We start from the raw sequence: 23,655 nt of genomic DNA on the forward strand, positions 1-23,655 counted from the left end.
CCTCATTCAGCCCGTGCGTCTGACCCAGGAGGAAGAAGGGGACAGTACAAGCCCACGCCAGAGACAAGGAAAAAGGCAGCCGGGACAGCCTACTTGCCCAGGGGACAGCGAGGGAGGCAGGAAAGACCTCTGGCCCCTCTGACCCTGAACCTGCAGCTGCACCAGCTGTGGGAGTCGGTGGTGGCCGCCGGCGGAGGTCAGCTTGTGTGGGCACTGCTCTCGGGCCTAATCCGAGTCTGTCCTCGTGGCCAGCCTAAGACACACCCTGATCCTCAAATGCAGAAACTGAGGCCCGGAGAGCGGAACCCCCTGTCCAGGGCGCCCAGGGAGAGGCAGCCAGGATGTGAACCAGGCAGCGGACAGAGGCCGGCTGCGGGGCTCACCTACCATCACCTCCGGCCAGCCCTGGCCACGCCCCCCTCCCTGCCTGCTCTATGCCCAGACCTCGCTTTCCCTCTGGTCCCTGGTCCCTCCAGGGGTCCCCACCTCCTCCCTGGCTGTCCTGTCCTGAGGGGTGTGGGGAGCAGCGCGCAGCAGGGCTCCAGCCCCTCCCTCCCGTTTTTGCTTCTTGCCTCTTTGGCCTCCCGCCCGGTGTGTGCAGCAGCAGGGAGACAGGACCGCCGCCGCAGCTCTGTGGGCCCAGCTCTGCGCCTGGCACCGTGGGGTCACCATGAGGGGACCCGCACCTCAGTGCCCAGGCGGAGCTCACAGGCCACCTGCACCTGGGAACAGTGGCCACTCTGGGTCCCATTTTGTAGATGTGGAGACTGAGGCTCACAGAGGTGAAGTCCTTCTGTAAAGCCATCGAGCAGGGCTGGCTCTGGGCCGTCCAGTTCACTCCGGATGAGCTGCCTCAAGCCCTTTGCTTCCTGGGGCCACTGTCCTTGCAGGACCTGCCTGTCACCCCATTGCCCTCCTGCCGCCCCTGCCTGCGCTCGCTCTGCTCGCTACACGGTCACCCTGCCCGGCTGCGCAGCGAGTGCCCCTGCAGGGCCGCCCTGACTCTCCTTTGCCCACCTGCCCCCATAGGTCTACACTCAGACGTCCCGTCCTGCCTGTCACCCTCTGCCGATCGTCCCCTGCTGCACTGGCCATGTGGGGTGACAGTGAGTCTGTGCGGCGGGACTGTGAGTCTTCTGTGTCCACCTCTCCCCTCGAAGGTCAGCTCTGGAGAACAAGGACTGTCCCACCCTGCTCCCTGCAACGCCGACACCTAGATGCTGTCCCCCCACCGCCCCCCCCCCGCAGGCGCTTGGGGAACAGCAGAGAAGGGCAGGGCACCTGCTCCTGCTGCACCACCCCGGCCACCACAGACAGGACCAGGGCACTGGACAGTCAGGAGGGACCCGGGGACCCAGGGGCAGAGAGCGACCCAGGGACCCCGGGAAGAGACCAGAGGATAAGCACAGGTGCCCCTGAAGTCGTGTTGGATCCTGAACATGTGTCCCTGGACCACGGAAAGTGCTCATGTCAACGAAAAGCTCTCGCCTTCCTCAGCCCCCACGGCTCCTGCCCGGCCCAGCGGCGGTGGCCGTTTCCAGTGGCCCCTCACCTGCTCGTCCTCCCGCCACCTTTCACGAGAGGAAAGTGACACACTGCCCAGGCCCCGTCACTGTGCGGCCCGGGGAAGAACAAGCTCCCCGTGTGACGAAGCCACCTGGCGTGTGTGTGCCCGTGGGCACACGTGTGGCAAGGAACCCTCCTGCCCGCCCTCCACCCTGCCCTCCAGGCTGACCCAAGTGGAACTGGGCCCATGGCAAGCCCAGGGGACACAGCCAGGGTCACAGACACCCTTTCCTAGTCACCAACGTGAAACCCTGGGAGGGAGAGCCAGGGAGGAAGTGCTCGCTGGCCCCCGCCCGCATGGAGGCCTCCGCCTAGCCTGTCCCCCGGCCATCATGTCCACCACTGGTTCTGGAAGGTAGGACGGCTCCCGCCAGGGCTGACCAGCGGGGGGTGGGGGGTCTGGCTTCCCTCTGCAGCCCCCCGTGGCTCCTTACCACTCCACCCCGGCCACGCCACTCCCTCTGCCACATCTCCCCCACCCTCCCTCCCCGCCACATCTGCCCCAGCTCCCCTTCCCCCAGGGTCCCCACCTTCTCTATGCATAAGCGACACCCCCACCCGTCGACTTGACGGCCCGTCATGACTACTGAGGTGGACTCTCCCAGACCAGGCGGGTGCCCTCAGCTACAGACAGGACGGCCAGAAACGTGCCTGTCCCTGCGGGGCTCACCTTCTGGAAGGAGGCAAGTCAGAAGGTCCGGAAGTACCCAGAGGAAACTCAGCGGGTTCAGGAGGTGTGGGGTTGGGGGGGGGCGAGAGGGACTGAGGCGGGAGAGGAGGCCTGGGGCTGCAGGCAGGGAGGGCAGCAGAGGCACCGCAGGGGACAATGGGCAGAGCCCAGGGAGGAGGGCTCCACCCCTTCCCCAGGGAGACACCACAGCAGGGGAAATCGGGGCTCACTCCACTCCAGAGGAAGGACCCAGAGGTTCATGGGACATGAGCAGAGACAACTCCCCACATGACCAGGGCTGAGATGGGAACACTGCCTGGGGACAGGGAGCTGGCCGTCAACAAAGGGACCAAGCCCCCTGCTCCCCTCCTCCTGGGGCTCCGCCTTCACACCTGGCCACCAGGGCCTCCCCCCTTGGCCACGCCAAAGCCTGTGGCGTACCCACTGTCCCTTCTGCCCAGAGCTGCGACTCCCCTTGCTGGCCATCAGGAGCCAGCCCAACCCTCGACAAAGCTGGGGTCTGCTTTCTATTTCCCCAGGGCACTTGCCACAGGGTGTCACATGTGGGCCCTTCCCCAGACCCCCCAGGAGAGCATGGCTCCTGGCAACCTGAGCAACACCTGGCACCAGCAGCTCTCAGTAAAGATCTGGGGATAAAGACTGACGCTACTGCCAACAGGAGTCCTGAACCCGAGGAGGAGCAGGCAGAGGAGGGACAGGGCAGACAGGAGTCCCCAAGGCCGCTCTTCCACTCCATCTCAGAGTCGGACGTTGATGCCTCGGAATTCAGCAAAGAGCCCGGTGTGTGTGCCCAACACTGCCATCCGTGCCCACTGTGACCAACTCCAGGCTGTCCCCCTGCAGGGAGCCTCACTAACCTCACCCAAGCCTCGTGGCCAGGGCTCTAGGTAAGAGGGCAGGAGGCGGACCACAGAGAGGCCTCAAGAACCCATCAGCGGCCACACGGGGACAGGTCACAGAGACACAGCCCAGGGGTGCCCTCACCTTGGGAAGCTGGTCATCGGGAGAGCCCAGAAGGCACTACCCTCTCCTCAGTGCCTTCATACACTGTACACTTGGCCTGGGCCCCCAGTTGCCCCCTCCTTGACCCTCCAACTGCCCCATACCTTGCCATCTCCGAGTGGCCTTCCGTCCCAGCCAGCACTGTCCGTGTGTCAAGTGGTCTTTTGATGGATACCTGCTTCCGCCAATGGACGGTAGCTCCATGAGGACAGGACCTACTATCTGGCCACTGCCCAGCACAGGGATGGCCCAGGGGATTGCGAGTGGCTAAGAGCAAACCACCCAAACTCAGGTACCAACTCTACCATCCCAAGCTGTGTGTCCCTGGGACAAATCATTCAACCTCTCTCGGCCTCAGTGCTCTCATCTGCAGATTCGGAGTAATGACAGTCCCTACCTCATGGGGATGTTTGGACAGAAATGGAGATGACACAAGTACAGCACGTAGAACAACGCTTGGGCCACGTGGGTCCCCACTCCAGGCTAGCTCTGCCACCACTGCTGCTCCCGCACGAACGAATGAATGAGTGGACACATCAAAGAGCACAGGCCCGGCCAGGCCCGGCTGCCCGCAGGCACATGGTCGCCTCAGTTCTCCAGGGTGAAGAAGGACGACGACAGGCCGCCCTCCAAGAGCAGGTTATTCTCTTCCAAAGGCAGGGCTTCAGCCACCTTAGTCACTTGGTGTCCCCATCCCTGCCCAGCACAGGAGGGCACAGGGCACAGCGTGGCTGAATAGAAACGGTGCTTCCTTTACCTGCCAGCCCCCGCTCCTAAAGAGGCCACGACAATGGGGCACAGACAGAACGGACACTGTGCCCCTCATCCCCAGAGGCGCCCAGGGCGGGGATGGATGCCACAGCAAACCTGAGAGTGTGGTGAGCCAGGGGACGGGGAGTCAGACTAGGACTCACTCGTCCCTCCCCTGAGGCCGGGCAGGAAGGAGGGAGACGAGGCCCGATAGGGCCCTCCCTGGCCCGGGAACCCAAGCACTCACCGTCCCCTACCCCACAGGACACAGGTATCTGTCCACACACTCACCTTGTCACCTGCTTGCTTCACCAGGGTCTGGACCCTGTTCTGGCCCGGGCACCCAACAGGAAGGGGACGGATCTGCTGCCTATGAAGCGGACCCCCAGCAGAGGCCTGTCACTCAGCCCCTAAGGGGCTGCTCTCTGCTGACCCCACAGGGCCTCCAGGCCGCGTGTCCAGGGGCGGGTGTGAGTGCAGGAGGGAGAGAGGCAGGCAGGCCACCGGGCTGGGACCCAGCCTGGAGCCTCAGGGTCGGCTTCCAGAGCAGGTGCCGGAAGCCAGGCCCTGCCCTCAGGAGGCTTTCAGCCCTGGGAGGGACTGATAGGTCACCGCACCAGGGGCCCGTGCCCTGGGCCAGCAGGGAAGGTGGGGCCTGAGGGAGAGGGGCTGGATCCCCTCAGGGTGCTGGAGAGGCGGCTCTGGGCAGGCTGGCCTCCCCCTCAAGCCTGGTTAAGGTGCTCGCCATCTGTACCTGGGCAACACTCGGCTTCCTCCCTTTCCAAAATGGGCCTGCTGCAGCATCTGTCCCGTCCAGAGCAGCGGCTGGGTGACCACGCTCAGCTTAGGACCTGACCCGACCCGGACTGCTGCTCCCGAGGCGGCCTCTTGCACTCCCCAGGGCTCGCTTCCCCTGAGACTGAGACGGAGATGGGCCAGCAGCAGGCGTCCAGGTCCCAGCCCCGTCCTCTCTCTCGTTCACAGCCCCCTCCCGGCTGCCCCCTCACCTCCCCTGGCTGTGTCCCCTCACCTCCCCTGGCTGTGTCCCCTCACCTCCCCTGGCTGTGCCCCCTCACCTCCCCTGGCTGTGCCCCCTCACCTCCCCTGGCTGTGCCCCTTCACCTCCCCTGGCTGTGCCCCCTCACCTCCCCTGGCTGTGCCCCTTCACCTCCCCTGGCTGTGTCCCCTCACCTCCCCTGGCTGTGTCCCCTCACCTCCCCTGGCTGTGTCCCCTCACCTCCCCTGGCTGTGCCCCTTCACCTCCCCTGGCTGTGTCCCCTTCACCTCCCCTGGCTGTGTCCCCTCACCTCCCCTGGCTGTGCCCCTTCACCTCCCCTGGCTGTGTCCCCTCACCTCCCCTGGCTGTGCCCCTTCACCTCCCCTGGCTGTGTCCCCTTCACCTCCCCTGGCTGTGTCCCCTCACCTCCCCTGGCTGTGCCCCTTCACCTCCCCTGGCTGTGTCCCCTTCACCTCCCCTGGCTGTGTCCCCTCACCTCCCCTGGCTGTGCCCCTTCACCTCCCCTGGCTGTGTCCCCTTCACCTCCCCTGGCTGTGTCCCCTCACCTCCCCTGGCTGTGCCCCCTCACCTCCCCTGGCTGTGCCCCTTCACCTCCCCTGGCTGTGCCCCCTCACCTCCCCTGGCTGTGTCCCCTCACCTCCCCTGGCTGTGCCCCTTCACCTCCCCTGGCTGTGTCCCCTTCACCTCCCCTGGCTGTGTCCCCTCACCTCCCCTGGCTGTGCCCCCTCACCTCCCCTGGCTGTGCCCCTTCACCTCCCCTGGCTGTGTCCCCTCACCTCCCCTGGCTGTGTCCCCTTCCCCTCCCCTGGCTGTGCCCCTTCACCTCCCCTGGCTGTGTCCCCTCACCTCCCCTGGCTGTGTCCCCTCACCTCCCCTGGCTGTGCCCCTTCACCTCCCCTGGCTGTGTCCCCTCACCTCCCCTGGCTGTGTCCCCTCACCTCCCCTGGCTGTGCCCCTTCACCTCCCCTGGCTGTGTCCCCTTCACCTCCCCTGGCTGTGTCCCCTCACCTCCCCTGGCTGTGCCCCCTCACCTCCCCTGGCTGTGCCCCTTCACCTCCCCTGGCTGTGTCCCCTCACCTCCCCTGGCTGTGTCCCCTTCACCTCCCCTGGCTGTGCCCCTTCACCTCCCCTGGCTGTGTCCCCTCACCTCCCCTGGCTGTGTCCCCTCACCTCCCCTGGCTGGCTCCTACAACACTGGCTGGAATCCAGGGTGGGGCTCCTTCCAGACACCCTTGCACATCAGAGAGGCCACCCAGCCCTTGCCCAAGGGCCCTTCACCCTGCACCTAACTACCACCCTGATGCACCCTGACCTGAGCCTGCCTCCAACCTACTGGCCTCCCAGGGGCCCCAGGCACTCCGCCTTGCCCGGCTGTGGCTTCCCAGCCCTGGGGGCCAGCCTGGCGTCAGGGTCAAAGAGGAGGTCAGTGGAAGAGGTCAGTGGAGGCTGAGCCTGCCGAAGTGAGTTGGTACCTGAGTTTGGGTGGTTTGCTCTTAGCCACTCGCAATCCCCTGGGCCAGCCCTGTGCTGGGCAGTGGCCAGATAGTAGGTCCTGTCCTCGTGGAGCTACCGTCCATTTTGGCGGGAGCAGGTACCCACCAGCCGCCCCACTGCCCGCTGCCGTGGGCTTCCGGCTCTGGTCTCCCAGCTCGCCCTCCCTCCCCCTCCGCCTCCCTCCCGTGGGTGGGAGCCGCATCCAGGCTCAGCGGCTGCCAGTACAGGGCTGTCACCAGGGCCATCACCAGCACTGCCACCAGCACCACCAGGGCAGCCAGGTGCAGGGCCAGCCACTTTGCTCCGCTGGTTCTGCGCGTGCGCTCGCCTCGTCCCCCTTGCTGGAACCTCCACTGGCCGCCCCTTTGAGGGTGTGGCCCAGGCTCAGGGAGTAGGAGGGGAGGGAGCTTGGCGGGCCATCTCACTGCCCACACCTTTCTTGGGCCAGGGCGGGTCATGGTCCTTTCTGTGTGGTGCTGGTGCCGTCAGCGGGGACTTGACCCGAGTCTCAGCAGGCTCCTGGCCTCGGTGCTCTGCACGTTACTGGGTCTGGTCTCCTGGGCGGGAGGGTTCCTGCCGTGACCGAGGCACTTTGGGAACGCACCCGTGTCCCTTGGAGGGACACAGTACCTGCTGCCTCTTGTCTCGGGAACCCTCGGCCATCGTGGGAGGTCCGTGGACTGCGTGCCTGTGGGCGCATCCCGTGTTCTGGGGGTGGCTGCCCTCCATAGTGTGTGTCCCTGGGCTCCCCGGGTCCCTGCAGCGTGTCCCTGCTTGTGTGGGAGTTCCTGCTTCTCTGGGGTGCGTGGCTCCCTGCGTGTCTGTGGAGGGCGCAGGCCCCGCTCCGGGCCACCTCGCCCGCCCCCCTGTTGGTTGAGAGTTGATGGGGTCCACGGTGTCGGAGCTCCTCCCTCCGTTTTCCTGCTGATGCCTCTGAACTCTGTTGGTGCCCCATGTTCCAGGCAGGACTTCAGGCTCAGGGCACATGTCCCTGCCCCGTGCTTCACAGTGAGCAAGGCACTGAGCCCTAGCCACCAGCTCCAGGGCCCCTGCTCCTGTGCTGGCTGCTGCCAGGGGCTCAGGGTGCGTTGCCAGGTCTCCCTGTGACCAGCGTCCGTGGTTCTGTGTGTCTGCCGTCCATTCTGCGTGTCTGCGAGGTGGTCTGGGGGCTCCGTTGTGTGTAGTGCCCCAGCACCGAGGCTGCACACGCGTGTGTGTGTCTGTAGCAGGACGTCCACTTGCCGGTGTTGGTAACTGGGCATCGGGTTCCACGGTAAGAGCACAAGTGTGTGCAGTGGGCGTCGGTGGCTGCTGGCCCATCTCCGTCTCAGTCTCAGGGGAAGCGAGCCCTGGGGAGTGCAAGAGGCCCCCTCGGGAGCAGCAGTCCGGGTCGGGTCAGGTCCTAAGCTGAGCGTGGTCACCCAGCCGCTGCTCTGGACGGGACAGATGCTGCAGCAGGCCCATTTTGGAAAGGGAGGAAGCCGAGTGTCGCCCAGGTACAGATGGCGAGCACCTTAACCAGGCTTGAGGGGGAGGCCAGCCTGCCCAGAGCCGCCTCTCCAGCACCCTGAGGGGATCCAGCCTCTCTCCCTCAGGCCCCACCTTCCCTGCTGGCCCAGGGCACGGGCCCCTGGTGCGGTGACCTATCAGTCCCTCCCAGGGCTGAAAGCCTCCTGAGGGCAGGGCCTGGCTTCCGGCACCTGCTCTGGAAGCCGACCCTGAGGCTCCAGGCTGGGCCCCAGCCCGGTAGCCTGCCGGCCTCTCTCCCTCCTGCACTCACACCCGCCCCTGGACACGCGGCCTGGAGGCCCTGTGGGGTCAGCAGAGAGCAGCCCCTTGGGGGCTGAGTGACAGGCCTCTGCTGGGGGTCCGCTTCATAGGCAGCAGATCCGTCCCCTTCCTGTTGGGTGCCCGGGCCAGAACAGGGTCCAGACCCTGGTGAAGCAAGCAGGTGACAAGGTGAGTGTGTGGACAGACACCTGTGTCCTGTCCACCCGTTCTGCCCCCCTCCCAACAGCAGCCAGGTCTCTGAGGACAACGTCCCCTCCATGCACAGGGCAGGTGCTGCGAGGACGGACGGCACCCTGCCAGGGGCCCACAGCCGCAGCCCAGCCCTGTCCACCCGCTGTCCTCCCAGCCAAGGGCTCTAAGCAGGGGCTGGACCAGGCCTGGGCCAGAGCAGGCCAGGTATGGGGGGTCCCAGAAGACCCAAACCGCAGGCCCCACCTCCTGTGGGGGTGGGGCACCTAGCAGCAGTCACCAGAGAGCAGCTCAGCGGCCACCTCCCCAAACCAGACCAGCTGGTTCGGGCTCTGGCCGGAGGGGGTGGGCTGGGCAGCCCTGGCTGCAGCAGGAAACAAGGTCCCTATGTGGGGTCCTCGGCGTCAGTCACCTGCCCTTTCCTTTCCGTCTCTACGGCGCCTGGTGCCAAAGCCCAAGGCTCCGAGGCTAAGCAGTGCCCAGTGTCCTCGGCCCTGTGCGCTCTGTCTTGGAGGCAGCCCTGCCAGGGATCCTGCGCTGGGGGCGGCACTGCACACACGCCTCCCGCCTCTGAAGAGCCCGCAGCACGCGAGGGCCCACTCTGCACCTCACTTTCCTCCCTGCAGGGCTGGCGGCTTCCCGGGGCTGTGAGGCGCACGGAACCCGGCAGGCGCCCGCTGGCACACGCCCCCAGGACGCAGCCCAGAGAAGCACAGAGTGAGTCAGCCAGGGCTGGAAACAGCAGGGGCCGCCCAGAGGAAGGCCAGCTGGTGACCGCTGGCTCCCTGGGATGCGACCCAGTGGGTGACGAGTGGCCTCAGCACGTGTGGGTAAGCAGCCAGAGGAGGCTGAACACAAGACGCAAACACAGCGCCTCCAGGTTCTGCTGAGAGTTCACGACCAGGCGAGGGGAGGCGCTGCTTAGGAGGCCCAGACGCAGCCAAGACCAGGGAGGAAGGGGGCTGGCCGCGGGGGGGGGGTGCCCCTCACAGGGCGCGGGGAGCTGCCCCTGGAGCAGTGCACATTGCGAAATCACGATTTTAAAGAAAAAGCAGCATGCGCGTCCCGGTCTGTCTGTGCGTCCCGGTCTGTCTGTGCGTCCCAGTCTGTCCGCACGGCATGTCTCCTGTGCCTGTCCTGGCCAAGTGTCCCCTCGTGGAAGGGCTGGGCCAGCCCCTGGTGCCACTTGGTGGCTCTACCGTCTGCTCCTCGACCGCGGCAGGCTGTGCCGGCGCGCCCTACCTGTGGCCACCGCCTAGAGGGGAATGGCTGGTCCCCTGTGCCAGGGGGCTGTCCCCTCACAGCTCGAGCCCCAGGGCATGGGGTGCTGCCAGCCCCTCCGATCTCTGCAGCCGGCCTCCTACTGAGGGCAGCAGCCTTCACTCTCACGGAGCCATCTGAAGGCCTCTCCCCCAAGGCCTCCCTCGGCAAAGCCCCCGCTGTTTCTCTGCTGGTCAGGGAGACCTCTGTAGCCTGGTCCGACTGTCCTTCTCTGCTGCAAAGGCACTCAGGCCTCGGAGCTAAAGCCATCTCCTCGCGGGGTCCCGGGTCGTGCCCACCTCCACTCTCATTTCCTCTCCCCTCAGTCACCTGCTCCAGCCGCTGCACCTCCTCCCCAGGTCCTCAGCAGAGACCCACCTCGCACGTCCGCCACATGTCGCCCAGGCTGGTGGACCCAGCACGGTCCAGGCCTATGGAGTGAGGGTCAAGCTTCACACAAACAGAATGAGACCAAGGGGCCTGAGTGGAGTGGACGAGGGGTGAGGCGACAGCGCTGGCCCAGCAACCGAGGATGGGAGCCAGGACAGCAGCAGGTGCAGGGGGACGCCCCGAGTTCCGCCCACGGAGAAACAGCAACACTGGTGACGGGTGGGACACCGGGGCTGAGGACAAAGAGGAGGCAAGGATGACTGAGAGTGGGCAAGCCACAGTGCCACCCTGCACCAAGGGCCTCCAGGCCAGACCCAAGGGGAGCGCGACCCAGGGCGGGGCTGAGGACAGGAGGAGAAGTTATCACTCCACCCAGCTTTAAGGCCGCCCCAGAGCCACAGCAAGGGACACACACAGAGCAGGGAACAGCACAGAGAGCCCGGAAACACACCTGCAGCAAGAGGCTGAACCGGGTTCTTAAAAATTAAGCTATTTTAATTGTGGTGAACATAGTTATTATGGAGGGTTAGCTACTAACCCACTCGTACTTCACTTTGGGTGGCTTTAAATACATTCACAGTGTTGTGCCACCACCACATCCACACCCGCACCTTTGAATCACTCCTAACAAAAAACTCCATCCCACCAAAAATAACTTGCCCCACCTTCCTGCCCATTTGGCCCTGGTGAAGCTCTCTTCTCCTTTCTGCCTGCCCGTTCTCAGTCCCCCACACATGTGGAACCAAAGACTCTTTCTCTCCGTAACTGGCTTATATCATTAAGCATGTTTTCAAGGCCTATCCACATAATAGCACTGTTCCTTTTCATTGCTGAATAATATTCCACTGTGTGCACCACATTTCATTTCTCCATTTGTGTACTGATGGACACTGGGTTGCTCATACCTTTTGGCTGCAGTAAGTAATGCTGCCATGAACCCGAGTGTGCCTGCTTTCACTTCTTTTGGATGTATACCTGGGAGTGGAACTGCTGGGTGACGTGGTACTTCCATGTTTATCCTGAGAAACTGCCCAGCTGATCCCCAAAGAGGCTGTATCATTTCACATGCCCACAGCAAAGCGTGGGGCTCTGCTCTCTCCACATCCTCTCAGCGCTGGTTATTTTTGTTTTAGTGATGGCAGCCACCCTGGCAGGTGTGGAGGGTTATCTCACTGTAGTTAACTTAAAAGCAAAATGCACACCTACAAAAATTTTGGAAAAAAAAAAAAAACTAGGGCACTATCTTCAGGATCTAGCACAAGGCGCAGGTCTCTTAGGCTGACACCAAAAGCACGATCCTTAAAAGGAAAAATTAATGAAGTGACCTCATCAAAATTAAAAACCTTGCTCTACAAAAGTCCACGTGAAGAGGATAAAGGACAGGCCGAGACGGGAGGAAGGGCTGCAGGTCACACTGACCAAGGCCTGCTGTCCCGGGCAGCAGAGCGTCCTCAGGCCTCAAGAGCCAAAACCGCACAATCCAGGCGCAGGGGAGAGAGCTCAGGGGCCTGAGTGTGCAAGGCCTCGCGTGGACAAGGCCAGGGCTCACAGCCCCACACCACAACAACAACAACAAAAAAAAAGAAAGAAAAGTAAGAGGCCTGAGCGATCCCACCAAGGAGGACAGCCAGATGGCAGAGACGCCAGGACAGGATGTCCAATGTCGTCAGCCGTCAGAGGTGCACGCTGAAGCCACGGCGAGCTGTCACTTCACTTATTAGAAGAGTCAGAATAAAAAAGCCGTGACAACACCAAGTGCTGGCGAGGCCACAGGAACCGGAACCGCTCACACACTCCCGGTGGGAGCCCCCGCGGTGCCGCCCTCGGGAAACTGCCTCAAAACCTGCGACCACCACCCCGTCCTGCAATCCCCCGCTGGGTGTTCACCCCAGAGGAATGAAACCCGTGCCCCACGAAAACCTGCAGGGGGATGCCACAGCCGCTCTCAGTGCGATGGCGAAGGCAGGGACAAGCACCCGCACCTCCCTGACTGAGGGCTCAACGCATGGCCACGCGTCGGCGCTGCACCTGGCGGCGACCACACGCAATGGACTCCCAGTGCGCGCTGTCCGCATGACACTCTGGGGGCAGGAGCGTGCAGAAGCCCATTCCAAAGGCTGCCCGGGGTGGGATTCCACTCACACGACAGGATCACACCCGGGAACAGGTGGTCGAGTGGCCGGGGTGGGCTTAGAGGACGTCAGGAGGGCTACTGCGATGGCGGCTCCGCACCTGACCGTTGTCCACGTCCACGCTGAGTGTGGGCTTGTCCCCAGTTTTGCAAGATGGCCTCACTGAGGGGAAGAGGGGAGAGGGCACCAGATCCCCCTTCACACTGCTTAAAACCACATGTGAATCTACGGTGGTCTCAAAATAAAAAGTTTACTTAAAAATACTAATAATTTATTTAAAATGCCAGGCCCTTCCCACCCTTTTGCCTTGAACTCTCCTCAAAGCAGACCTCCAGACACTACCTCCTGCTCCTCAGCCCAGATGTCCCCTCCTCCAGGAACCCTTCCCAAGTTTCCCAGCCTGAAGCCTGGCCTCCCACAGCCACGGGGTCCCTCCCCCTGCCCCTGCTGTCACCGGACCTGGTATGTATCTACAAGTCCCATGGGGGCAGGTCCTCAGCCTGACAGGTCACCACCAGCCTGTCACAGGGGTGGCTGACGGGCTGGACTCCCAGGAGGCACACAGTGAATCCGCTAAATGAGTGAACAAGTGACGGTGACAACCCTCCTCCACGACACAAAGCCATCTCTGCGCCCGCTCTTGAGTGCTTTCCGTGAATGAGATGTCCCTTACACAGCAGTCTCCACATGGGAAAGAGGCCAGCAGAGGCAGGGTGGGGGGTGCCACATGTTCAAAGTCACTAACTGAAGGTGGCAGGGCTGTGCGGCAAACCCAGGCAGCCAGGTGCGGAGCGTGATTAATCTCTGCCCCAGCGGGTCCCCACGAGGGGCCATAGGCACCTGGCTAACGGGGGATGGGGAGGAGGGAGGGGCAAAGGCCCTCCTGCAGGAAGGTCCCTGTGCATGACACAGACCTGCCAGGGGGACCAGAGCACCCTTAACAATGCACAGGTGCTCAGGGCCTGCACCCGAGTCCCTTTTGGTGACCTGGGCACCAGCGTGCTCACTGGGAACAGGAAGCCCAGCTTCCACGGCTGCTTCCAAAGGCTGGGGAAGCGGCTGGTGCCAGGTGAGCGGAGGCAGCCGGGGTGGCAGGATCACAGAGGGCACCAAGGCTGCCTCAGAGAAGGGACCTCCGACCCGCCAAGGAGAGGCTCGGACAGCACAGGGCTTCCCTCGTGTGCCCAGCAGAACCCTGAGAGCAAAACGCCGCGGACGCCTGCCGCACGCACCTCCCCGCAGACCTACAGCGCCAGGCCTGTGGCTCAGGCAGGCAGGGCGCAGGGCGCTGGGCACACGGGCAGCCGCTGCGGGCTCAGCCATGCCAACAGGCTCGTCTAAACTGGGTGGCGGGCCAGAGGGACGTCAGCAAGGTGACTCTCTGCTCTCCCGGGGACATCCAAAGTCCTTCACAACAGACAACAAGAAGAAAGAAGGAAAAGGACCTAGTGGAGCGACAGGCGGGTCCCGGGGCCACGGTGCCCACGCCCTCCATCTGGGGCAGCCACAGGGCATCACTAGTCACGAAACCGCACGTGGAGCTCCCACGCGCAGGCCAGACTCCCACCACGCAGGGGCACGAGGCAGCATGGCCGGACCCGGGGCGTGCCCGCTGTGTCTTTGTGGCCTACGGACAGTCTCGGTCCCCCCACCCCGGCCCAGCCTGCAAGTGCTACCACAGGCACAGCAGTGCCCTTGACCCTTGCAGTTCTTGGTCCGCTTCCAGCAAGGAAGGCGGGTCTGGAAGCCGACAGCCCTCGATCCTGAACACCCAGGCCTTTCCACACCTGCCACTCTCCCATCCTTCTGGAATCACAGTCCCAGCCCAGGATGCCTTTCTAGCCACCAAACAGCCCAAGGCGTCCCAGTCCCAGTCAGCCCTGGGCACCACAGCCGGTCACGGAAGCTGGAAGCAGTTATTATTACTTAAGATCAGGTGAAGCATCCCATGGCAGGGACAGCCCCTGACCGGCTCCTCTGTGCCCTGTGCTGGCGACAGGGGACAGCAATGAGGCCCCCACAAAGCATTACGCACAGAACCAGGGCAGCGGCAGCGCCAAGCAACACGGGCAGAGAGAACAGTGAGGTTCAGACGGAAGGCGCCGACCCAGGTCGCACAGGACAGAGCAGAGCAGGTCTGACCTGACCACCCCATTCACCTGCAGTCAGGGCTCTGCATCATGCGCTCGTGGGGACAGCCACTCCTCTAGGCACTGGGGTCACCCACAGCAGTGAATAAGATAGAGTCCCCGCCCTCCCGGGCTGATGTTCTAGTAAATAAGTGGGAAAAGGGATAGAGTGACAAAGTGCTGTACAAGAGGACAAATCTGGGAAGGCTCCTGACGTGGTGGCACATCAGCAAAGATCAGAAAGAATGAGGGAGCCCTGGGGGGTCGGGAGAGGACACTGGGGGGGCTGGGCGGGCCAGGAGCCAGAGCCTGAGGGCGGTGGGCAGCTGAGGCCCAAGGTCCTGCCCAAGAGGAACAGCAGCTCTGGAGCACTGGTCCTCCAAAGGACATGGTCACCACCCTGTTGACGAGGAAGAAGAGGCGGAGAGGCTGGGAAAGCTGCCCGGGGTGGCCCGGCAGGCAGGGGCAGAGCAGGGCCTGCGCCTTTAGCAGAATAGGACCCCAAAGCCGCGCACCACGAGTCAATTACGGGGACCCAGGGGTCAACCTGAAGCTGGAGCCGTCACACACCGGCCCTGGGGAGGTGCCGGCCTCCGTCCTTTGGGTCCCCCACCTTGCACCTGCTGTGTCCGGCACCGCCTCATGAGGAGAGCTTTAAAAGGTCCGCTTTAATCCACTCGTTTTTTTCCACTTGGCAATCTTAATTTTCAAAGTTAACTGGGAAGCCACGCGGACATTAAGTGCCCCCCAGGTTCACACTCTGCCACCCCTGGAAGGTGCTCCCCTCAGGTCGAGCCTCTGGACCTGCTCCCAGCTATAGGTAGCCCAGGAGATGCCCCTGGGGACGAGGCCTGGCTGGATGCAGACTGGGGAAAACCACAGGACACGCAGGGTGGAAGGCGGCTTCAGAGCCTTTCAACCAAGGCCAAGGGCAGACTCTGGACCGACACACAACAGAAGGAAAAGGACTTGAAAACAACTGGGAAACGTGAGGACGTGAAGGAATTCGTGCTTATGAATAAGTCTGGGGGGCTGGGGCTCCGCGGCAGAGCGCTCGCCTAGCACGTGCGAGGCCCTGGGCTCGATCCTCAGCAGCACACAAAATAAATAAAATGAAGGTGTGTGTCCAACTAAAAAAATTTTTTTAAATTATAACTAAGTCTGAAACGTTCCTGGGTAAAGTGCACGATCTTTGGAAACTGTCTTGAAATATCGGGAGGTAGGGGTTGTGGGTACAGCCGGGAAAGTCTGGTCACGACTGGTACCTGCTAAAGCTGGTACCAGGGACCTGGAGAGGGCAGGAGGCCATTCTCCTGACTGTGTGAGCATTTCCACGGCACAGTCACACATTTTTTAAAAGGAGATGTGACCTAATCGCAGAGTGGCGAGTCCTGGATCGCTCACCCTGAGATCTTGCACCCTTGCCTCTCTAACAACTGCAACGGGAGTAACGGTCACAGGGACCACTGTGACACGGGGCAGCAGCTCTGCGTGGCGCCTGTGCACAGCCAACTCGAGCAATCCTCTAGCAGGAACTCTGGGGAGTAGGAAAGAGTCAGGTGGGACATCTGAGGCTCAGGGGCTCCCTGAGGCACAGAGGAGGCTATGTTGGAGCTGCACCGGGGGAGAGGCGGCCGGCGGCCCCCAACAGGCAGGGACACACAGGAGCACTGGCCATCACTCCCGGTCTCCATGAAATAACTAAGGTTCTCTGCGATGCCACGTGGGCTCTGCAGCACCCGCCTGTGCGGGTGGCCAGCCAGGGGCCGGCAGGCAGTCCTCCAGAGGGCTGCAACTCAGCCCCAGCACCAGCCCCACTGTGGGTCAGACCCCAAGTGCAGGGGGGCCGCCCAGCGCCTCAGCACCCTTGCCACCAGACGCTCGGCGGGCCTCTGGCCTCAGCAGGATCCCACTGCAAAACACAGAGCCGGGCCCTTCTGCCAGGGGGGAGGAAGCAGAGCCGCAGGGGCTGGGGAGGGACAAGAGGCTGAGAAGCAGGGACTGGGCACAGCTGCCCGGATGGCTGGACAGCCCCGGACGGGAACCCAGGGCGGCCAAGGCAGACGAGGCAGCCTAGAAGCCCACCTGGGCCTTGGCAGGCCACCCCTGCCAGAGCATGGGGACACCAGCCCTACTTCCCACTGTGTCATCACTTAGTCACTGGGTCTGCTGTCACTCCTGTAACTCAGGCGCCCATAGCCAGAGCCTGGGACGCAGCACTCACTGCTCCCCAGGGGGCGAGGGTGTAAAGTGAGGCCTGGGGCGGCCAGGGGAGGGGGCAGCGCAGCGCAGGGCAGTGTCCAGGGGTTGGCCCACCCTCCCCCACCAGGGCCACCAGAGTCTGGGGCCTGCTGAGGAATGCAAGGAATGAAGCCAGCCTGGCACGGCCATCCCCAGGTCCCACCCCATCCCGGGCCCAGCCACTGCCTTCCCAGGGAGCCCCGGCACCACTGTCCGGGCCTGCTCCTCACTCCCAGCCCTCGCCTCAGCTCCACCCCAGGGCCCTGGCTCCTCTGGGCTCCCAGCCACAGCGCCCCGCCTGGCCGCCCCTCCAGTGCACTCAGCAGTGTGGGCAGGATGAGGAGGGACAGAACAACTGTAATCAGAGCTGGCCCCCAGCTGGGCAGGGCCTCCAGAGGTGCCGAAAGTAAGTGAAGTGATGCCATGAGGGGCCTGGCCAGGGGCCGCGGCTCCTCCAGCAGAGGGGGAGGGGCGGCTCCCCCCAGCACCTGCTGTCCTGCACCCCGGACCCTCAGGGACAGCCACCCTGCTTACCTCCTGGAGGGCGCTGGGTGGGCCCAGCTGTTGCCCCCCCATGGGTAAGGCTGGGCCCCACCTCCTTCCCGCCATGTGGCGGGGAGACCCCAGCACAGCTGCTCCCCGCATCCTGCTCCCTGATAATTAAACTGTAAGCTGATTAGTCAAGGAAAGCCTTTCATTAGCCTTGAAATCATTCAGGAAAATTACAGCCTCCCCTCTGGGGGCCCTGCCACCCTCTGCCAGGGCTCAGAGGTGGTGTCGGGAAGAGGGCGGGAATGAGGGGTGGCCCCGCCACGCCACGCCAGAGATCCTCCCCCGCAAGGCCAAGCCTGCGGCCAGACCTGCCTGGTGCCGGGGAGGGCAGAGACCTCCTGCCACGGTGACAGACCAGGAAGTGGGCAAGGCCCCTGTGGGCAAGGGTGACACTCTGCGAGAGACGCTGGGAGATGACCAAGGCACACCAAGTTCATGGACCAGTACGCATGGGGGGTGGGCGGCGTGCACTGACAAGCTGCTGCGCTAATAGTTACATGAAAACATGAAGCCAAGACCGGCCAGGACGCTCCGGAGGAGAGCGAGTGGAAGGGTGGGTCCTCTCACGGCAGCCAAGATTTGGGGACAGGAGGACAGCGCGGTGCGCGATGGCCTGCACCAGGGGAGAGCCCCCAACGGCTGGGCACAGGAGCGAGAGCCGCCACCAGGGCGGGGTGGGCGGCCTGTTTTGAATGCCTGGTGCTGGGACGTGGGTCCCAGCCGCCCTCACACCTACACACAGCAGCGCCACGGCCACGTGTGAGGAGCAGGAATGTAGAGCCGCAGGGAGATGGCGACAGAGTGACCCCACAGGGAGCCCGGTTATTCATGGCAGGACTCGACCTCAGAGGGAGACAAGCCCCCAACTGGGGAAGCCGCAAAACACCCAAGCGAGGCGCTCCCGGACCCGGGGTTCAACTTGAAGAAATAAGAAATCAAGAAAGGACGGCCAGCCGGTGGGACGCGGGCAGTGGCCTGGTCAGGCTTCGGCCAAGGCCAGAGCTTGGGAGTGGCTCCACCCGCGGTCCCCAGGCCAGGAGCCGCTGCGGATCCGCTCGGCTCAGTGCCAGCCCGCAACGCGCCAAGGACTGGCCACCACGGCAGCCACCGGCCTCGGTCTGTGAAATGGGTCAGGTGGGTGTGGCCACCTCGGGGTTCCAGGAAGGACGGGCTGCGCAAACCTCGCTGGCTCGTCCTGCCCTCTAATCAGTCTAACGAGGATCCTGTGTCCAGAAAAAGGACTCCCCAGCTCAAGGTCATGTCAGGCCTTCTTTGCCTCCGAGCAGGGCTGCCCCGGGCGGCTGTGAGGCAAGGAGATGGGCTCCAGGGGTGGCAGCCGGGTCTGTTTATCTACCACTGTGTCCTCTTGGAGGTCACAGCAGGCCAGCACGTGTTTAAAACTAGACAATCACATCTAGGTGGACACGCCAGGCGCCAGGCGAGGATGTGAAGGGCACGAGTTGAGAAAGGCCTGCGCTGGGCAGGAAGGCCTGAGGCGCGCAGCCCGAGGGCTTCAGAATGGGAACCCGGGCAGCCCCATTCTTCTCCCCACTCTTCAAAGGGCCCTGTGATCTTGTGGGGCGGGACCCCACGGGCTGTGCCTCAGCCTCCTGCGCCCACAACCCCTCCTCCCCTAGACAGGCCAGGTCATTCTTAGAGTGACACTTCCTACTCAGGAAAGCTGCTGCGCTCCCACCCACAGCAGATCCCATTAGACACTGTGACAACCCTCAATCATCACAGCTCAGCCAGGGCGAGCCCCCCAGCATTTGTTTATGGATTTATTTTCTGGTGCTGGAGACTGAACCCGGCACCCTACTCACAGCCGCATCCCCTGTCCTTTTTGGTTTTTGAGACAGGGTCTCGTTAAATTGCTGAGGCTGGCCTCGTGATTGTGATCCTCCCACCTCAGCCTCCGAGTAATCGGGATTACAGGCATGTGCCTGTGCCAGCCTACCAGCATTTATTGAGACCACTGCCCACCAACCATGGGAACAAAATATGGGACACAGTGACACGCCCACCCCCAATAATGTGCGCCAAGTTCTCGAAGGGGCAGGGATGCACCCCAACCCAACAGATCCCCCATCACCACCTAGCGTAAGTAACAGTGGCGAGCATCACAGTGATGAGCACCAAGGCGAAGGTCAAGCCGGGGGCAGCCAAAGAAAAACGCAGGTGTGGGATGTGCCACCGCAGACCCTGTGAGCAGGGGTCTCTGAGGGTGACTGAATGGACAGAGGGACAGCGCTGTCAGCAGAGGGAACAGAAGAAACAGAGACCCTGGGGCGAGACCCGACCTGGAATGTCCAGGAACGGCACAGGGCGGAGGGCGCGGAGGGTGTGGCAGGCGGGAAGGCCGGGTCAGGGCCCTGGGCCTTGAAGGCTCTTCCCCTGGCAGAGAGAGTCACAGAGGGTCCCCGTCAGGGCCGGGCGTGATGTGGCCAGGTGTTATGAGGACAGGCTGTAAGGGTAGCAGGGAAGAGCCAGGAGGCCCTGGGGAGGGTCGGGCGGTGAGGTGGCCTGAGGGAGGGACAGGTGCTGCCATTCAGGATGAGGAGAGGAAGGGCTGGGGACAAGACCAGGCTTGGGCCCAGCAGGGGGTGAAGGGGACAAGATGGGGGCTTGGATGTCAGAGTCCTGCCCTGTCCTGGTGTCACTCTTCGATCCAGGCCTGTACCCCGGCTGGAGGGCTCTGTGCAGGCTGCTGACGTTGGGGTTCACCCCGGGGTCCCCGGCCGCAGCGCAGGCTTATCAGGGATCCACGCTTGACTCCTCCGCACAGGCGGGCAGGAGCAGGGGGACCCACCCAATGAGAACCAAGTGCTACTTTGGCAGGAGAGAAGAATAAACCTGTCCTAGTGGCAACTGAAAACTGACAGTCTCCAGTGTGGGGCTGTGCAGTGACCACGCTGTCACCCCCACCTTGCAGGGGACACACATCGTGGTGACACCAGGCTCCCTGTGCCAACAGCGCACTCCCCGTCATGCTCCTGAAATGCATGTGCAGCAAGGAACAGGGAAGCCACCAAGAGAGAGAAACAGACACTCACTGGCAGCAAGGAGGGGTGAAGGAAGGGACAGGCACACGGCCAGCGGGGGCGGCGCTCCGCGGCGGGGAACGCACACCCGTGTACACGCTCTCTGGAAAAGCAAGGCCCCGCTGGCCATCAGGAACAAATGGCAGTCACCATGGAGGTTGGGACCAGGAGGGGATGAAGGTCTGTCCACCTGTGACACTCTGCTAACTGGCACGCACATCATGCCCCTCTGCAGCACACACACTTGACGTTGGTAAAGGTCCTTGGAGAGCAGGGGCTGGCAGACGCCTGTCAGAGTCAAGTAACGGGGGGTGGCCACTGTGGGAGACTTGGGGAGGCAGGCCAGGCCTGGGGAGGCCCCTGTGGGCACCAGAAAGGGACTGGCCCCTCGCTCAAGGCCCTGCAGGGGCTCCTCACTTGCAGGGAGAGTATCCCGAGGAGCCGGTGGCTGCAGTGTCCTTCTTTCTCCGATGCCCGACCATGGCCACTGGTGGGGTCAGAGGGCTAGTGGGGAGTCCCTAGCATCTCAGTCCAGAATGACAAGCCACTTTCTGTCCCGTGGGAGTGGGGAAACCAGACTGGGGAACAAGCTCGAAGCTTCACACAAGGCTGCTTTATCAGGAGTTTCCGGCCAGCACCTGGGGTGGGAGGGAGCGAGGCTCGCAGTGAGAGGACTTTGCCATGTCCCCACCACCACAGTGCCCCCTCAAAGCTCCCCCGCAGCCCGCCTGGAATGAGGACATCCTAGAAGGGGCTGTGGGAAGGAGGGACGAGCAGCAGCAGGAGGGGTCCCAGGGTAGGAGCCAGGCCTGTGGAGCCAGTCCCAGTCCTGCTTGCTCCGTGACCCAGGGCTGACCCTGGGCGGGTGACCCAGGTCCTCATTTCCTCCCCCATTTTTCCCAGCACTGGGGCCTAAACCCAGCATGCTAGCAAGCTCTCTACCCCTGAACTACAACCCCAGCCCTGCCTTTTCTTTTTTTTTGGTACCAGGGGTTGAACTCAGGGGTGCTTAACCACTGACCCACACCCCCAGCTCTTTTTTATCTTTTATTTTGAGGCAGGGTCTCCCCGAGCTGCTTAAGGCTTCATTAAGTTGCTGAGGCTGGCTTCGAACTTGTGGTGCCTCTGCCTCCGCCTCCTGAGTCGCTGGGCCTGCAGGCGTGCGCCACTCAGCCTGGCTTCCTCTTTAAAGCTTATTTTGAGTTGGGGTCTCGCCCACTGCCTGGGCTGGCCTTAAACTCGTGACCCTCTGCCTCAGCCTCGCAAGTACCTGGGACTGCACGCGTGTCCCACCATGCTTAGCATCCCTTCCCTATTAAAGGGAGATGATAATGACACCGAGTCTTGGCGCTGATGGGAGGAACAGGCCCATTAAGTTAGTTTGCAGAAGGCACTTAGACCACGCCTGTTAATGGCGTGGGCCAGGTACTATCGCAACTACTGAACTCAGCAGCCACGGTCCTTGGCACTTAGTATCTCACCTGCTGAATGTGCATTTATATCCTCAAAACAACCTACTGGGACGCGCCGTGATATCCCCATTTTACAGACAAGGACACAGGGCAGAGACGGGCAGTGACTGCCCGCACACTCAGCCAGGAAGTGGCGAGCCCAGCCCTCCCGCTCCGCACCAGGCAGGTGAGAGCTCCAGGGTGGGGCCAGGAAGGCTGGGGGGAGGTCAGATCTGTCACCTGCCTGGGGTGGGGCCTAGGCCCGCTTCCCCTTCTCCGGAAAAGGAAAATGATCAGGTTCAGACAACTCAGAAAAGGACACTCCGACAGCTTTCTACACACCCCACTCCACTCCACTCTATTAAAATGGGAAAGATGATGTCACCCATCAAAGTGGCAAAGGTCAAAGGTGTTACCGTCCAAGGCAGCGAAGCTGTGGAGCTGCCACACACCAGGGTGGGAGTGTGACCTGGCACCACCTGTCTGCAGGGTGGGACATACTGGCAGAGCTGAAGGGACGTATCTCAAGCCCACTTCTAGAAGATGTCCACAGCCACGATCACACGCAGGTGTGGCCCTGTTAACAGCAGGGAAACCGGCCTGGCCTGCCCAGAAAGGGGTCAGCGGGGCACACACGAGACGCCGGGCACTGGCGGCACCAGCTGTTCTGACCCAGAACCTCGGAGTGAAAATGCCAGGGGCAGGACAGACCCGGCCTCCTGTGACCTCTGGGTAAAATCGGTGGCGGTGGTGGGGCTGCTCCCAGGAACAGACATGGCAAGAGGAGGGAAACAGCAGGCACCCTATCTCTGGGAAGGGACCGAAGCCAGAGGGAGGCCGTTGGCCCCGGGGCGGCCACCCTGCTGGCTGTGCAGGACTTTCAGCGCGTTTCAGGGGCTAGGTGACCCAGGCACACCGGCAAAACCTGCCTCCTGCAAACGAAACACAGCAGGAAGAAAGGGGGCCAGGAGCACCTGGTCCTCAGGGTCCCTGAGCAGAGCCCTGGCGGTGACGCTCATGAAGCACGTGCCCGTGCAGAGCCAAGAACGGGAGCCAGGTGACCACAGCTGCTAAGGACCGGGAGCCCACAGGACAGTGGGCAGGAAACAGCGGCCGGGAAAGCCATCAAGCTCAAGGCTCACCAAGGGCTCGCCCAGGTCTGCGCCAAGCCCGGGCCCAGCACCTCACAGGCGAGTGGCCTCAGCCCCTCCTCAGCCCTGAGGGGAGCACCCGCCCTGGGGGCAGCTGTGCGCCCCAGCAGGGAAGCTCCCGCTGCCCCCAAGGCCCGGGAAGGCAGGCCACCACCGGGGATGGGGACAGGGCCCAGAAGACGGCTGCAGTGAGAGGTGGCTTCCGTGCCATCTGGCACAGCTGGCTCCCCTGGGACCTGGAGAGTTCCCTCTGACCTTCCTGTGGTCAATGTGTCTGGCAGACAATAAGTCCTGGCCCCGGATGAGTGGCTGGGACGGGAAGGGTCCCGTTTCCCTGGCTGCGACTTGGAAGGGGACGGCTTCCTGCTGGCAGCACCTTAACCTCCTGCTCTGGAGATGGAAGAAACAGCTGCGGGGACACCCCGACGGCGTCTGGCCAGGAAGTCCAGCTGCCACGAGCCGCAGGAGGGTGCGGCACACACGGAGGGGAGCGGGACGGGGCCTGAGGAAGGAGGGACTCCGCGTCCAGAGGGTCCCCGGGGCTTCTGTCTAAAAAGGAGCCTGGGTAAGAAGCAAGGGGACAGGAAGGGGCGGGGGGGGGGGGGGGGGGGCCACAGTGAGCAGCGACTCTGGAGCCCTAAGCCTGGGGTGCAGTCCCGCCTCTGCCTTGCCTGCCATATCCGGAGGCAAGTCACACCCCTGGCTGGATCTCTGTGTTCTCATCCCTAAAGTGGGACAGTAACGTACTGTCTCACAGAGTGCCAGGACGATCACGGATTAATGCAGGTCAGAACTCAGACCGGCCAG

General features: G+C 63.0%; 1 protein-coding gene across 2 annotated transcripts in view; it reads right to left on the minus strand.

Moving 5' to 3' along the window:
* The window catches only part of Pak4 (p21 (RAC1) activated kinase 4), a 40,009-nt gene that overhangs the window by 12,547 nt on the left and 3,807 nt on the right, over positions 1-23,655 (minus strand). The window lies entirely within an intron of this gene.

The sequence above is a fragment of the Marmota monax genome, unplaced genomic scaffold (assembly GCF_021218885.2).
Source record: "Marmota monax isolate L192 unplaced genomic scaffold, Marmota_monax_Labrador192_F-V1.1 WCK01_AAM20220418_F8-fsc00228, whole genome shotgun sequence".
Lineage (NCBI taxonomy): Eukaryota > Metazoa > Chordata > Mammalia > Rodentia > Sciuridae > Marmota > Marmota monax.